The 15,011-nt window shown below is 37.0% G+C and overlaps 1 protein-coding gene across 2 annotated transcripts in view; it reads right to left on the bottom strand.

Moving 5' to 3' along the window:
* LOC105225548 (eye-specific diacylglycerol kinase) overlaps positions 1–7,837 on the bottom strand; it is a 198,359-nt gene extending 190,522 nt beyond the window's left edge. For both annotated transcript variants that reach the window (XM_049455790.1, XM_049455791.1), the window contains exons 1-2: positions 7,438–7,837; positions 3,096–3,276 (exon numbers count right to left, since the gene is read on the bottom strand). The gene's annotated coding sequence lies outside the window, so the exon portion shown is untranslated. The remainder of the gene's footprint in view (positions 1–3,095; positions 3,277–7,437) is intronic.
* Between the last annotated feature and the right edge of the window lie 7,174 nt (positions 7,838–15,011).

Genomic DNA, 15,011 nt, shown 5'->3' with positions numbered 1-15,011 from the left:
TCTGGTAAACAAGAAGAAGAACTGAGTTTGATATAGGATAATATGATCTTTCTTATTTGTGTTCAAAATGAAGTAAGAAGAAGAAAGTCTATAGGATTATTGCAAAGTAGCATAAGTACCAGGTGACCGTACGCTAAGCGTCTAATCATCCTCCGATTCTTCTGAAAAATGAACAATAAAATTTTCGGTTTATGACCTTTAGATAGAAGTAAGATTAGTTATTTCAAGTTAAACGGTTCATTAGAACTTGAAAAATCATGTCAGAAGTGTTGAAAATAGTAGTTTCGAGAAAAACGCGATTAAAATTTTGTGTTATACGATATTCGCTCAACCGTTATATGATATTCGCTCACTAAAATGGCTATAACTTTGAAAATAATTTGAGTTTTGAAAAATCCTATTAGGGAGATATTTTTGAATATCAAAACTATTGAAATATGAAAAAATTTTTCCATTTTTTCAAATTTCTAGACTAGAATACCCCCTTAAGGGAATTGACAAAAGTCGATTTCACCCACTTTTGGTTCCAGACAATGAAGGGTTAAGATGTACTGAGCTAGTAGGGAGCAGGATATCCATTCTATCCTCTTATTTAGTATAGGACTACAAGAACTGATTTGACTTATATTTTCAACACATCCTATAACAAGGAGATTAGGTCTGCAAAGCAGGAGAATTTTAGGAATTTCTGTGAAAATGTCTCTTCAATACCAGAGGCAGCAAGACTGCACAAAGCTCTGGCTATGGTGAAGACGGACACAGCTCTAGCGATTAAAAAATGTGGCAGTACTTATATAACGAGTACGGAGGAGCGAGCTAAGTCACTCTTACGGGCGCATTTCCCGGAAACAATTAAGGAAGACCAGTATCTACCTGTCGTCGAACATAAGACGTCTCGCCTAGATTGGGTAGTCGCAAGGAAATTGTTTATTGTGGGCTACAGTCTAGTCCTCTAAATTCAAGTCCTCGGGGCGGACGGCATCTTTCCAGCACTTCTGCTACAAAGAGAGCAGGTTCCACTGCCTGGATATGCGGACGACATTGTTATTATGGCCAGAGGAAAATTTGTGAATATTCTATGCGATATCGTACGAAGGGGACTGGCCGAGGGTTGGCGTTGGACTAAACATCAACCCCTTGAAGACAAGCATCGTCCCGTATACCAGGCGCAGGTCTCTGTCTGGCCTTAGGAATCTAACACTCGGAGGCAGAGCGGTAGAGATGACTAATATGGTTAAATACCTGGGTCTCATGCTGGATTCCACTTTGCGGTGAAAAAGCATGTTGACCTGAACATGCCACGAAAGCACTGATAGTGTGCAATCGGGGTGCTGGTAAGTCCTGGGGGTATAAACCAAGGATTGTCAGATGGTTGTACACCATGATAGAGCACCATGATAGCGCAATAAGTAAAACTTTCAAAACATGTAAAAGACAATCCTTGTGGCTAAAAAATCTAAAGCTTATACTTCCAGAAACCATTTAAACTTCTCATACAAACAATATTCATGAGAAATTATAGCACATAACTACAATTAATTTGAATTGTTTCTCAAACCAGAAACACAGTTTTGAGCATTAAATTCAATAAAACAGTCTCTTACCCGTCCGATCCATTATTTGAACTTACAGGCTACAGATACGCATTCAATTTAACTGTCAATCTGGAAGCCATTTAGTTGAATTAGGAATACAAAAGCGCCTAATATCAAATAAGTCAGTTCTTGGAAATTCTCACACAACAACAGAACAGAATTAAATTTCATACAAATACACGCGCGCCATACACGTACATACACGTTTTGACCTTCGGATAATCGTATGCTTGTTTTGTTCTTATGAATTCATACTCGGGTCGTACGATCCATGTAAAATTTGGATGTTGGCCTTCCCAGTCACCCATGTGAAACAAATAATAGTAAATGTTGTCAAAATAATGATAAAGCGCTCTTCTGAAACGAGAGTTAGTGTTTACATGGGAGCATTCTGCGAAGAGAAGCCTGTTTCATGGCGGCACGTGCGCGCTATTCGAGACGTGGAGGATGGAGCGTGTGGGCTTTGTGAGGTGAAAGAGATTAAGTGCAGCTCCCGCTTGAAGGCAAAATGATATCAACACACTTTTTGTCTATGTGTATGTGTTTGTGTGGGTGTGTGTGATAAATGGGACTGCATTGAAAAAACCGACAACAAATTCTAATTAAAATCAGCAAACAAATCTATTCCTAGTTTAGTGATGTTTTTGTGTGTATTTGCTTATGGGTATGTGTGTGGCTGCAAATTAAGGATTTAAATGATTGAGAACGGGCATATATGGTATTCATGTGTATGATATACAAATGTGTATAAAATTGTGCCTAAAAAATAAATTCATTAAATGTGAAATGTATTTTAGCACTGATGAAATTATGACTTTAATGCCTTGAGCTTTTCCGAAAAATTTAATAAACTCCCCCAACTACCACAACACACTAAAAAAGTTTGATAGTCTGCTACATGTGTGCATATGTGTGTGGTATATACCGCATTACAAAGCATACGCACTCAAATCAGTTTTTGTATTGTCTGGGCAAACTTTTTAATGAGAATTCCTGTTTTGTTTGGTAACCGGAGTTAAATCCTTGAAGTAAAAAGGATTGCCACAGAATTCGAAACTTACGTAAGCACTAACACACAAACGAAAAGGTATGTTTTCATAACAAAGAAATCATAGGTATTTGCTTGGACAACAAAAGGCTTGAGGAAGTCATTCGGTAGGTTCTTAAATCAACTTTCTCTTAATAAAACGAGCAAATGGGTATACACATGATTAACGGGATTTAATTGAGATTAAAATGTTTTGTTAAAGCACAGCCTATATATTAGAATTTAAAATGTGGTGTTGTTGAATAATCTTTTAAAATTCTCTAAAATTCCAAATTGCTTAAGTAGCTGACCAGCTTATTCTTTTAGACAAACCCAGGAATTTCATAAATTCTTTATAACTTTACAAACCATTTTACTTATGGAAAATAATTGTTCTTTTTTGTTTCGCCTTTAATTGTTTCACTTGCACGTTAATTAAAATTTTAAGCAGAAATATTTTAAACGGTACTTACCTATTTACATATATTAATCTTATTTTTTTGTTGTATTATTTTGAGCAGAAAACTGCAAGCTTTCGTTTGAAATTTTGTTTTATGAGCTTTTTAGTTATCTTACACACTCTCTTCTTGTATTGTTTACACACTTTTAGTTTTAAGTTTTTAACATGTTTGTTTCACACCGCATTTTGAGACACTAAAAATTTTAAAGATTAGCAAAAATTTTAATGGAATTTTTAAGTCATATTTGTTGAGATACCATTGTGCCAACAATAAATTAGTTTTATTAAAGTGTTAGAAGAAAGTCTTTAAATACCAAATAATGATTATAGCGAGAGAACGATTGGAAAACGCCTCGTAATCGAATGTGTTTTTTGAAGACGACTAATGAAATTAAGGGCTTAAGGGCTAACATGGGTTTCCTCGCACAAAAAACGTCTTAACTTCAATAATTTTTTACATATAAAAAATTATATATAGCACAGAAGAGCAATATGTCATGGTTTAAAGGCGTACTGAAGGGTAAATATCAAAAAAGAATTTAAAATTAGTTTCCATTTATTGAATTTACAATTTGAGAAGCAGGAATTCTGCCGAACAGAAATACAAAAAGTCCCCAAGGGCTCACCTAAGTGATTACAATTTGCATGAAGCACCCTCCACCTCTAAGTTAATATTGAAATTAAATTTTTATTTTTCTGCATTTGCAAATACAAAGCAAAAACAAAAAGCAAGCATTCCTTACAAATTTATTATTTCTTTAAATAATTTCATTCATTTGTGTTGAATTTGGCTTGGGGCACGTTGGCGCATGTTTCAGGTCGGCATAATTACAGCTACTTATAAGTAAGCGAGTGCACACACACTCACATAGGAGTACAAATCGTGTAATGAACTCGCTTAACGCAACTGTGGTGAAAGTTTACATGTGTGTATGTGTGTATGTCTTTGCATACATGTGAACGCAAATATCTCGCTCATTTGCCAAATGTGTTGCAAGCGTCGAATAAATGAATATAAATTGCATTAAATTTGAGGGCGCCACATGTTATTCAACAGCTGAACCAACGAAACACACACACACTCACCCAAATACATGGCTGCTTGCAAACAATTGCCAAAGCGGCGCGTGAGGGAAAGTGAATGGGTCTGATAAATTTTGAAAACAAAGCCAAAACAAACGGAACAAACATTTGATACCGTTTGGCCTGACGCTTGCACCGTTGCACACAGCTCTCTTTGCGCGAACTTGTATTCACAGTATTTAATGGCGCCACTGAATGCCAACCAACCAACCAAGGAGGAACGTGAAGTTCATTACGTCCAAATTATGCGTTTCACCCGCCGGCGTTTACACACACACTCACACATACACATGCATGTGTACAGATCTGCATGGGAGTGAATAGAAAAACACTTTGTGCCAAAACAGTTAAGAGCGCGTAAATAATCGCACCTGCCACGCACCCTGAAAGCAATAACGCTCCCCTAATCGGCTGCCAAGTGTTGGATAATAGCGGAGATGGCATTCTCACAGCTTTCAATGTGGCAGCCAGCCGATATCAATGGTCTATTTACTCAAAGGGAGAAGAAAGCATCCTATTTACAGCACCGCGTTGGGATACCACGCACATTGAACGGTAAATCTGAAACCGCATCGAAATGGCGACGTGCCGGACGTGACTGCCACCAAAATGTGCCACAATTTCGGGTTTTAAATTTATGGACTCTTCTTACTGGATGTTGCTCTGCATAAGGCATCAAATTTCGAGTGATTATCGGGTGGATTAAGCGCAAAACTCGAATGAATTTAATAGCCTCATAAATACAACAAAAGTTATATAAATAAACAGTGTGAGTGGGGAAAGGAATAAAGCGATAAATGTCAGCTTTTGAGCGTACAAACTGATTGAGCTGCTATAGGTCGTAAAAAATTAAATTCTCAAATGAAAAAATCAAATGATATAATAAAGAGTGGTACTTATCAGAAATCACATGAAATCGCTTAACGCTTAAATAATTTTTTTCTTAATATTGGATAGTCGAAAAAATATTTTCGGATTTCTAATCAAACTTCAGCTTATTTTATATTTATACTAATTCATACAATAATTCATTAAACATGTACCATTTTGATCGACCACTTTTTCTCATTTTTTTTCCATCAGTGTAAATCGAAATTTCGAAATTTCCAGAACGGAAACGAGCGGACCATTGTTGTGCTATACGAACTGATACGAGTACAGCATCGTCTCCGCAAACTTCACAAATTTCATTGGTGGCTTGCGTGGCATTCTTCCCTTTTTTATACAACAATTTCAAAATATACAAGTGAATTTCTTCATTATTTTCACTCATTTTTGAAAAACTGTAACTTTTTGTCAACTTCCCTGAATTGATGTTTTTTTTTTGTTAAATTATTTAAAATCTCAACTTTCCAACACTATATGGTATGACAAAATGTGTTTGGTAACACTGGAGATATATGACTACAACGGCATCTCTTGACAAAATACGAAAAGACTTTTTCGACTACCAATATACACTATTTTTTTAATATTTTGAGAACAAAAATATAATATGGGGTTGAGAAAATATTTTGCTAGATTTCTATTGATTGATTAAAAGTGAATTAGAATTTAAAACGAATAATTAGATCAAAATTGATGATGCTTTTAACATAACACCATAGTGATAATTCCGAGGCAATAGCTTTGCAGAAAATTTTAAAATTATTTAATGACAATCGTATAGGTTGATTCATAATAAATAGAAACTTATTCGCAATAAATTTTGTGGCTCTAAGAATTAAGCTACCAGGAAATTCCACAATTATTTCCGCTTAGTCAAGTTTTTTGGATTTTTCTAACTATTTTTTTAGAAATTTGCCAATGTTTTTTTAAATTACATATTTTTCTCCACATAGGAGTAGATCCAGTCTTCATTACAAATCTTCAATACAAATTGCAAATTTTCACTAGAGATAAGCAAAACACGGCGTATACGCAACTTTTATATCCACAACCATTTCAGGAACCACTGCGTATGAGCAATTTAAGACCGCGAGTATTTGCCTACACCACCAGCAACATTTTTTGAAAAGATAAACAACAAAACTAACTGTTACTGACAGTTTCAGTCAAAACATGTCAGCACAACAAAAAGCAAAGGAAAAAATAAAAAAGACGATATTAAATTGTAAATGAGAGAAGAGCGTGAAAAACACGCGTTCAGCCAACGCAAAACAAATAAATTTTTAAACGACAAAAAACTAACAAATGAAAGTGAGCACAAAAAATATGGATAAAACGAAAAAAGTAAACAAAGCTAACAAAAACACAACAAAGCACGGAACAAACAATAATAACAAAAGACTTTTGACCACGCCGCACTCAGTGGCAAGTTCACATAATGCTGGAAATAAATCATAAGCATAATGAAGTGTGTGTCTGGACGGAAAAATGTCAACAATGTCGAAGGATACCAGACATGACGCACCAAGAGCTAGGAACGAAAACAAAAACGAACAACACAAACGCACCGGAAATGGCACGGCAGTGGGGGGCGTTTGCATTGTAACAAAAGTGAAGTTAATATGAACTGACACCGAATGTTGCAGAGGAAGAGCGCACCGCCGCCGCCGCCGGTACCTTTTGCCCCCGGCAACACAGACAATAGCCTGCACGCACGCATGCACACACACACGTAGACGAGTAGATGGGTAACTAATGAAATACATAAAGTGAAGCCAGCCAGTTGATTAGCTTTGACGGGAAGTGGAAAATGTGTTGCAAGGAGCGCATAGCGGCATACAAATAAACGGAAAATAGGCCAGGCCTGAAGGGACTAAAGGAGGTTAGTAGGAAATCGCGCGACTGACAGCAACTAAGGCACAACATTATGCACACGTGGCCACATAAATGTCAATGATGTGTGTGTGTGTGTGTATGCTAATGGTTGCTGTTTGTGGCAAGTAGACTGCACAGCAACTGACATATTCGTCGGGAAACAGGTAGTCATAGCCAAGCCAGACAAATGCGAAGGGGTGATGGATATGTGAGTATGTATGTGTGCGATAATGGGCCTTTAGTGTGCCCCTAAACCGTTAAGCTCTGTGGAATGACGCGAAACAAAGTGTGCTGCGCGGGGATGAAGGCAAGCACCAAAAATGGTTAAATCAACGGGCATGCGGACGGACGGCATTTAGGTAGGGGACTGTTTGCTTCTAATTGTTGTTGTGCATTTGCTTGAAATGCGCACATTTAACGCTTTTAATGTTGGCACAACGACGCTGGGCGCTAGCAAAGCACAGTTCCGTGCACAAACAACCCACTTTGTGTACTTATTATTTATTTACTTTCAATATTTCACTTCTTGTTTGCTTTGCCACTTCAATCTTTCGAGTCTAGCTCACAAACTTGCTGCAAATGCTTGGGCAGCATTTTGAAAACACTTTAATTTATTTTTTGCTCAAAGCACTTGAAATTTTTCGAAAACAACAACAACAGCAAGAACCAGAGACGGCACTCGATTTGATACAAAGTTTCCGAATTTGCCCACTGGCTGTGAGTTTACATGTTTCTGCTTGTTGGCTATTTATTGTATTTTTGCATTTGTTGTTGTTGTTGTTGTCTGTTACAATGTATATGTATGTATACACTTGAGGAGATCTCAACTATTAATCAAATTTAAAATATTCGTCGCGTTTACTGCCACAAAACGCACTGCGCGCACCGAATGTTCAAATAAAACTGAAGCAGTTTCCACGTCGAAGGCAGGAAAACACCGAGCGACGAGCAAGAGCCACTACCAAGTCGAGCCAATGCTTTCGCCGCTACAACAACAGCAACACACAGCGCCAATAGAGCTTTTGCCACATGCCTGGTGGACAACACATAAGCGATGTGGCAGAAAAGCTCACAACGACGCGGCGAAAATCCTTAAAATGTGCTCACATCCGCTCATCTCCACTCTCGCGCTCATTCACACTCTCGAACCGGCGCTTTCGCCACCACTTTGTAACGCGGCGGTATTCTTGTAGCATTCAAAACACCTGTAAGCGTCGTCGATTTATTGTTGTTGCTTCGTTGTTCTGGGTGATTTTCATTTGTTGTTGCTTTTATTGTTTCTCTATGTATTCCGTGTGTTTTGCTAATAGTTGGCGCATCCATCCAATGTGCCCGTATGAATGAGCGTGGAATGTTGGCTTAGCCGGCAAAAAGAAGAAACGTGAAAGCATTTGTGCTTTCTCCCCCGTTCTCATTCTTAGCTAGCATATGCCATGAGACCACTGCCTTGCTGGGTGGTGGTAATTGCTGGTACGACAGTGCGCGTTGTTGCCAAAGGATTTGTGGGTGGCATGTGACAGTTTGAAAATATTTAAGAAAACGGAAGCTCAACAGTTGGCACATTAACTTTGCCTCCCATTTCTGTATGCACATTAGGCATATAACTTTTTACAATTTTTGCAAATACGAAAAACGGCATACCATAGTCGAATAGAGAATAAAAAAGTATGAACCCCATTAATTTTTTTTTTTTGCGAAATTGCAAAAAAGTTTCCGCGCAAAACGAAATTACTTTTTTATCAGAACTGCTGAAAAAAACAAAAAAAGTTTTGTACACTGTACACGTTTTTCTTCATAATAATAGATATTTATTTAACTAATAATCTTCCTATTATTCCAAACGCCTTTTAATGGACCTAAGGGAAGTGCCCCACCCACCCCAAATTAATTTTTCTTCAGAAAATTCTGATTCAATATAATAATAACACAAAAAAAAATTGTTGACTTTTTTTAGAAATCCATTTTTGCGCGGAACGTTTTTGAACCGAAATCACCTAAAAAAGTGATATTCATTACTTGTACAATATTTGCCACCACGTGGTGGTATGCCAAATTTTTCGTCAAAATTTGTTATATGCCTAATGCACATCCACACATGGCTCTAACTTTGGCTGGGTGTAAGGGAGAAAATTCAATGCTTTTTTAATTCAGACATATAAATATAAGTCAAAAACAATATTAAAATTTTATAGTTTTCCGATTTTCTTTCATCGTAAAGCCTACGAAAAAAGTGTAGATAAGAGGACGCCCATCATATTGGCAATGAGATTTAAGTCAGATTTTCGTATAAAAAACTTACAATAGACACCAGAACACGTCTAGCCTCAAAAGCAAAACCGCAAACAAGAAGAACAAACTGGAAAACTGTGAAATCATTTCAGGTAGGAGTTGAACGAAGACATTTCTTTCCACTACTAACTCTTCTCATTGTTCAGTTTAGACCAGCTGTGGGGTTTTTAACTGGACACTGTACCATTCAATGCGGTGAAAAAGTTTTTTGGCAGGAAAGGTAAAAATATCGCACTGCTTTCTTCTCGTCTGGGGTTTAAATATTTTGAGTTTCTACCTTCTTGGACAACTATCTACTAAACGACTTGGTTAGAATCAAAATTAACCGGGTCAAGGGATTTCTGGTAGACTAGACGACTTTTGCTGTTACATAAGGAACTCTATTCCAAACAAAGACATTTTTTTGATATTTCTATAGTTTAAATGGTATTCAGAAAATCTCCGTCACGGAAATGTTCTGGAAACTTGTAAAGAAAGTCCGTTTGAAGAAGAGTTGGGAAAAGTTCAGATAGAAGATTTAGTAAATATGAAGCAGGAATTGAAGATTGATGTTGAGATACAAAATATTTAATGAAATTTTATTCGGTAAATTATTATATTTTATATCGAAGGCATTACTAATTCGCCCCACCAATGAGTGCGGACTCCTTTTAGCGTTCCTAATTTTAGTTGTCTAATGAAGAGGCTACTTCTATGAGTAATCTTCGAAATCCACATGTTATACAAATCAGAAATTAAAAATAATATATTTCTTAGGTAAAAAAAAATCTATTTCTCAAAAGCCACCAAAGATTTTTGTCACTTCCATATTTATAGCGATGCTACCAACAGCTAAATTTTTAACAAAAAAAACACAAACAACGCAGCATAATTAACTCTCTGATGAGCTTGTAAAATAAATTATACACGAGAAAAATAATTTGACACGAACGCGTGTTTTAACAAGTCCATCACGGCAAGCCAACGCCAGCAGATATTTGCTTAATAAAATAAATTGTGTGAAAATCAAATAAAAAGAGTGAAATGGCAATTTCTACCTCATTTTGATTTCGCACAACTTCCTGGATAAAAATTCCACTTAAATTAATTTCGAAAAAGAACATAACGGCATTAATGCCGCAACACTTCGATGCCACGTCGCTGAATCATGAAATATTTTGCTCTTTTTTTTATTTATTTTTTGTTGCTTTTTTTGCGGTACTTCATTCATTTTCGCCTATTTTACGCGCATTTAACGTCACAAATGTGGAAGCGTTCGTGTGTGCGACCGGCCAATTAATTTCGCATATTATTGCGCGCCGTAATTGAGACAAAAATAAATAAACTCTTTTTTTGCAGCAAAATGTGGTTTGCAAAAATACAACAACAACACAAAAAACGCTGGGAACGACGATTCAACAATTTAGTAATCATTATAAAATGTTTCAAAATTGTAGCAGATTCGAGATTGCAAAAACAACAACCCAATTTTTGAATTAGTATTAATCAAAAAAAATCCTAAAATTCTGAAAAAACTTGGGTTGGAAGTAATTATTTTTTTCCTAAAGGAACGAATATGATTACCAGGAAATAGAATCAAGATTTCATTTTATTATTTTTGATATTACTGATTCTATTATTCTTCGAATTCGAAATGGTTTCGATTTAGCGAAAGTTCGCTAGAAATCTATTTTCCCATTCTAAGAACTCTTAACCAGGACAACTTGCTTTGAAAGCATACTTGACATACGACTCTCCAGTGCTACCAATCACATTGTGCCATACCACATAGTGTTGGAAAGCTGAGATTTTAAACTTCATTTAACCAAAAAAAAAATTAAATTCGGGGAAGTTGAAAAAAAAAGTTAGATTTACCTCGATCTGGTCAACCTGTCGTTGAAAAAGTCGATGAAATTATAGAAAAGATTGACTAGGACCACATAAACACACATAAGCAGCCATGAAATCGCTAAGGAACTTAACATTCGTCATCAAACGGGTTTGAACCATTTAAAAAAAGCTTATGGAGCAAATTAACATCTGCGATTCTTTGCTGAAACGAAATGAAATCGAACCATCTCTGAAGCGATTGATAACAGGAGACGAAAATCGGATTAAATACGACAATAATTTGGTAAAAATATGATGGTCCAAGCGCGATGAAGCTCAACAAATGGTCGCAAAGCCAGGATTGACGCCTGGAAAGGTTATGCTGAGTGTTTGGTGGGATTGGAAAGGAATCATCCACTATGAGCTGCTCCCCTAGTCGAACGATTGTTTCTACATTTTACAGTCAACAACTGATGAGATTGAAGCAAGCAATCGAAAAAAACAGCCAAACTGATCAACAGATAGGGCTTTGTCATCCATCAGGACAACGCTAGACCACACACATCTTTGATGCCTCGGCAAAAACTGGGAGCCCTGACTTTGCACCATCGGACTACCAATTGTTTCGGTCAATGCATAACTCCCTAAATGGAGTAAAGGTGATTTCAAGAGAAGCCTATGAAAATTATTTGTCGCAGTTTTTCGCTGAGAAAGCAGAAAAGTTTTACACTGATGGAATAATGTAATCGACAACCCTATACAATAAATACTCATACAGCGCTAACACACGAACCTTTTTATGGCGAGCGCCATTAGACCCAATTACACTAATTCGGAAATAAAATAAATAAAGAGCCATACTACAGAACATATATTCGCTAAGAAAGGATTAGTGTGATCTAATCCCTATATGTCTGCTATTGTTAGGAGAAGATTATTGTAAGGATCACAACAGGTGATCAAAAAGGCAATTTACTTCTTGGGAATTATATAAAAAGCTGCTTATTTAAAACAAGTATTAAAAAGTGGCTTGCTCTCATTCACTCGCTTTCTATATCTGCCTCATCATTTCTAGAATTGCGTCTTAAAAGCTCTGTATTCTTTTATGTCAAAGAGTGTTAATTAAAAAATTATATGTAAGTATATGCACAAATGTTTTTGTTTGCTACATTTAAGTGTTGGAGGCCTTCAACTATGTATTTCTCTTTCTTTTTATACATTCCCCACTTATTTATTGAAAGAGAATAAATTATTCGCGCTCCCATACCTCACGTCTTGTAAAGTGCAAATTGTTTAAGATTTAAAAATAAAATGACCGCAAATAAAAATACTCAGACGACGTAGAAGTAAACAAATGTGAAAGGCGACTAGTGCTGACAAAACCGACAGCTTTTGTGCACTCAGGAACGATAAGTGAAGGTGAGTAACTATAACTAGGTTGGCTTAAGAGTTTCAGTGTGACTGAAAACAAAATCATTTTACTAGAGACAATTAAAACCCATCATTATTGAGTAGCTTTCATTGAAAAGCTTGAATATGAAATTGCAAAGCACAAATATAGGAACTAATCCAATTTTAATTGTTGCGGGTTCCGCGGTTCTAGCCAATTTATTTATAAATATTACACTTTCATTGATGGCGTCAACGCTCGGCACTCGAGTACATTGCAGCGCAGAATCGGCAATTTATCACAGCTGTCAGCTTGGATTGGATCTCACCTGCGAAAAAATTGTTGACGACATGCGAGCAGCAATTTCGTGGTTAATTTACGATTCAGCAATAAATGTCTCACCCACTTTAGATTAATTTTATTTGTAGTTGTAATATATATTTATTCGAGCAATCATCAAATGGCTTTCCTTTGAATTCCGTACATGTGTTTGCAGTTGTTGTGCTTTCACGCTATGGAGGAATTTGCTTGAGACAAAGTAAGTAGTTGCAATTAGGGAAATTAACTAAATCAAGAATTCAATAATTCAACAGAAATCATACGAACTAGTCCTTTATTTAGCGAGATTTCAAAATGTTCGTCGCGCCAAAAGCTCTGCACCTTACATCTCATCTCAAAAATCTGTAAATTGCGACTACAGAAATTTAAAAAATTTTGCTTCGCAATGACAACAGTCAAAATACTTTTGCAAATCTCAGTTTGTTACAAAAATTCGATATCACATTTATTTTCAAAATAATGGGAAATCGAACTTGGTTCACCTGTCTTATGCAATGGGTGTGTCTGAATGTTTTTCGTTGTGTCTGTTTCAAAGTTATCATTTTAAATGCCGAAAGACCGAATTTTTATAGACCCTGGTAGTTGGTTTTATTAGATCTCAGCCGAAGAATCCACCCCTACGACAGATAAGAATCGATAAAAAGGAGCTGATAACATCTTCGTTAAGAAATTTAAACCACCTGTTAACACTAAATATTTAAACGAGGCTCCGTCGATGCAGCGCTGCCAGTACGATTTGCAAGCACTGAAGGCGTCACGGAAGGCATTCTCCCTTATCGTGGCTCAACTTCCAATCGACTGCGATGTCTTGTCGGACCCGTTTAACCTTTCGTTGGAGTCTCTTGAGGACTTCCACGTAAAACTTACGACTCTTCAGGTGCTCGCAGACAACTGACCAACGGCTCGTTCGTTAGTTAGGAGCGCCCTCTACTGAATCCAGTCGGATTTGGTTCTGTATAAAAATTTAACCGTTCGAAGCCAAAACACTTTTGAGACATTCAATCCAAACTTTTATCAACAAGTGTCTATTTATTATTTTCTAATCGCTTTCAATATTCGTAACAATAGAAAATTTATCGAAAACTTCATCAATATCAAATTGAAATGGAAATACCTTTCACTGGATTTCAGTGAGACAGGCAGCAACCGGGAAGGAATAATAAACGAAAGCAAAAAAGACAAATGCAATAAAATGCTTTAAATGAGGATCTACGAGTATGCAGATCGTTATGGTGACAACCGCAAAATCCAAAAGCCGAGCACCCAAAGGCACACACAAACACAACCGCAGTGGTCCGCAGTCAGACAGTTATACTAGCAGGTAAAAAATAATATGGCCGCCGCTGATTGCTCGGGTGCGTGCGTGAGTGTTCGGAGTTGCAGGCAATGAAAGGCAATGAAAACACAATATTTTATGTGTGGCAGACACAGAAAACAATAACATAGACAGTGTAACAACAGCTAGACAGACAGACAGGCTGGGACAGGACGCAACGGTCAGGTGAAGCTGAAGGTGCGCGAACCGGAAGCCGTCAAGGGATATTTGTGTGCGTGTGGCTGTGTATGTTGGAATGCGACTATTGCCACTGCCACTTACAGCCTTGCTGCAGGGGCAACTAGATAGGTTGGGATGGCAAAATTCGTTTCGTTTCGTTTGTGTTGAATCAACGGAAGTACCCCTAAAGGCTTTGTGTACACGCATTTATAGGTATGTGTGTACGAGAGTTGTTGATGTGAAGGTGTACGCAATCCAATCGAAATATATAATAGTATTGCCACATGAAGGCTGTTTGGGGGCAAGCGCACGCAGCCAGAAAGAAGCAGAGAGAGAGGGGGGAGGAACAGGAGTGCGGAACGTGCTGTAGCGACTTTTGGACAGTCGGGTTTATATCGTAGAAATTTAATAGTAATAAAACGTGGCATACTGTACTTTTGCTGTGTGATGGTACAAGGTGAACGCCATACCCTTTGAGCTGCAGGCTTTGTATAGGAGGTGGAAATAAAGAGGATAATATTACAGAAAGGACAGGTGAAAGTACAATTGTATGTTTGGATGTATAATTGCATGTATGTACCTAACGATTTCGAAGGTAAAGCAGGAACCCTGCAGTGAACCATTAAACTTAGTAAGAGGCTGGTATATTTCTGATTGAAAACTGTCAATTGATATCTCGCATAACCTAAAATGTAAAAATACCAAACGTTTGTAGGAAAGCAGTTCGGCTAACTAGTTTTGTCGCAATTCATAGACGTTGT

The sequence above is a fragment of the Bactrocera dorsalis genome, chromosome 4 (assembly GCF_023373825.1).
Source record: "Bactrocera dorsalis isolate Fly_Bdor chromosome 4, ASM2337382v1, whole genome shotgun sequence".
Classification (NCBI taxonomy): Eukaryota; Metazoa; Arthropoda; class Insecta; order Diptera; family Tephritidae; genus Bactrocera; species Bactrocera dorsalis.
The sequence above is the reverse complement of the archived record's forward strand: the minus strand, read 5'-3'. Positions and strand labels throughout refer to the sequence as shown.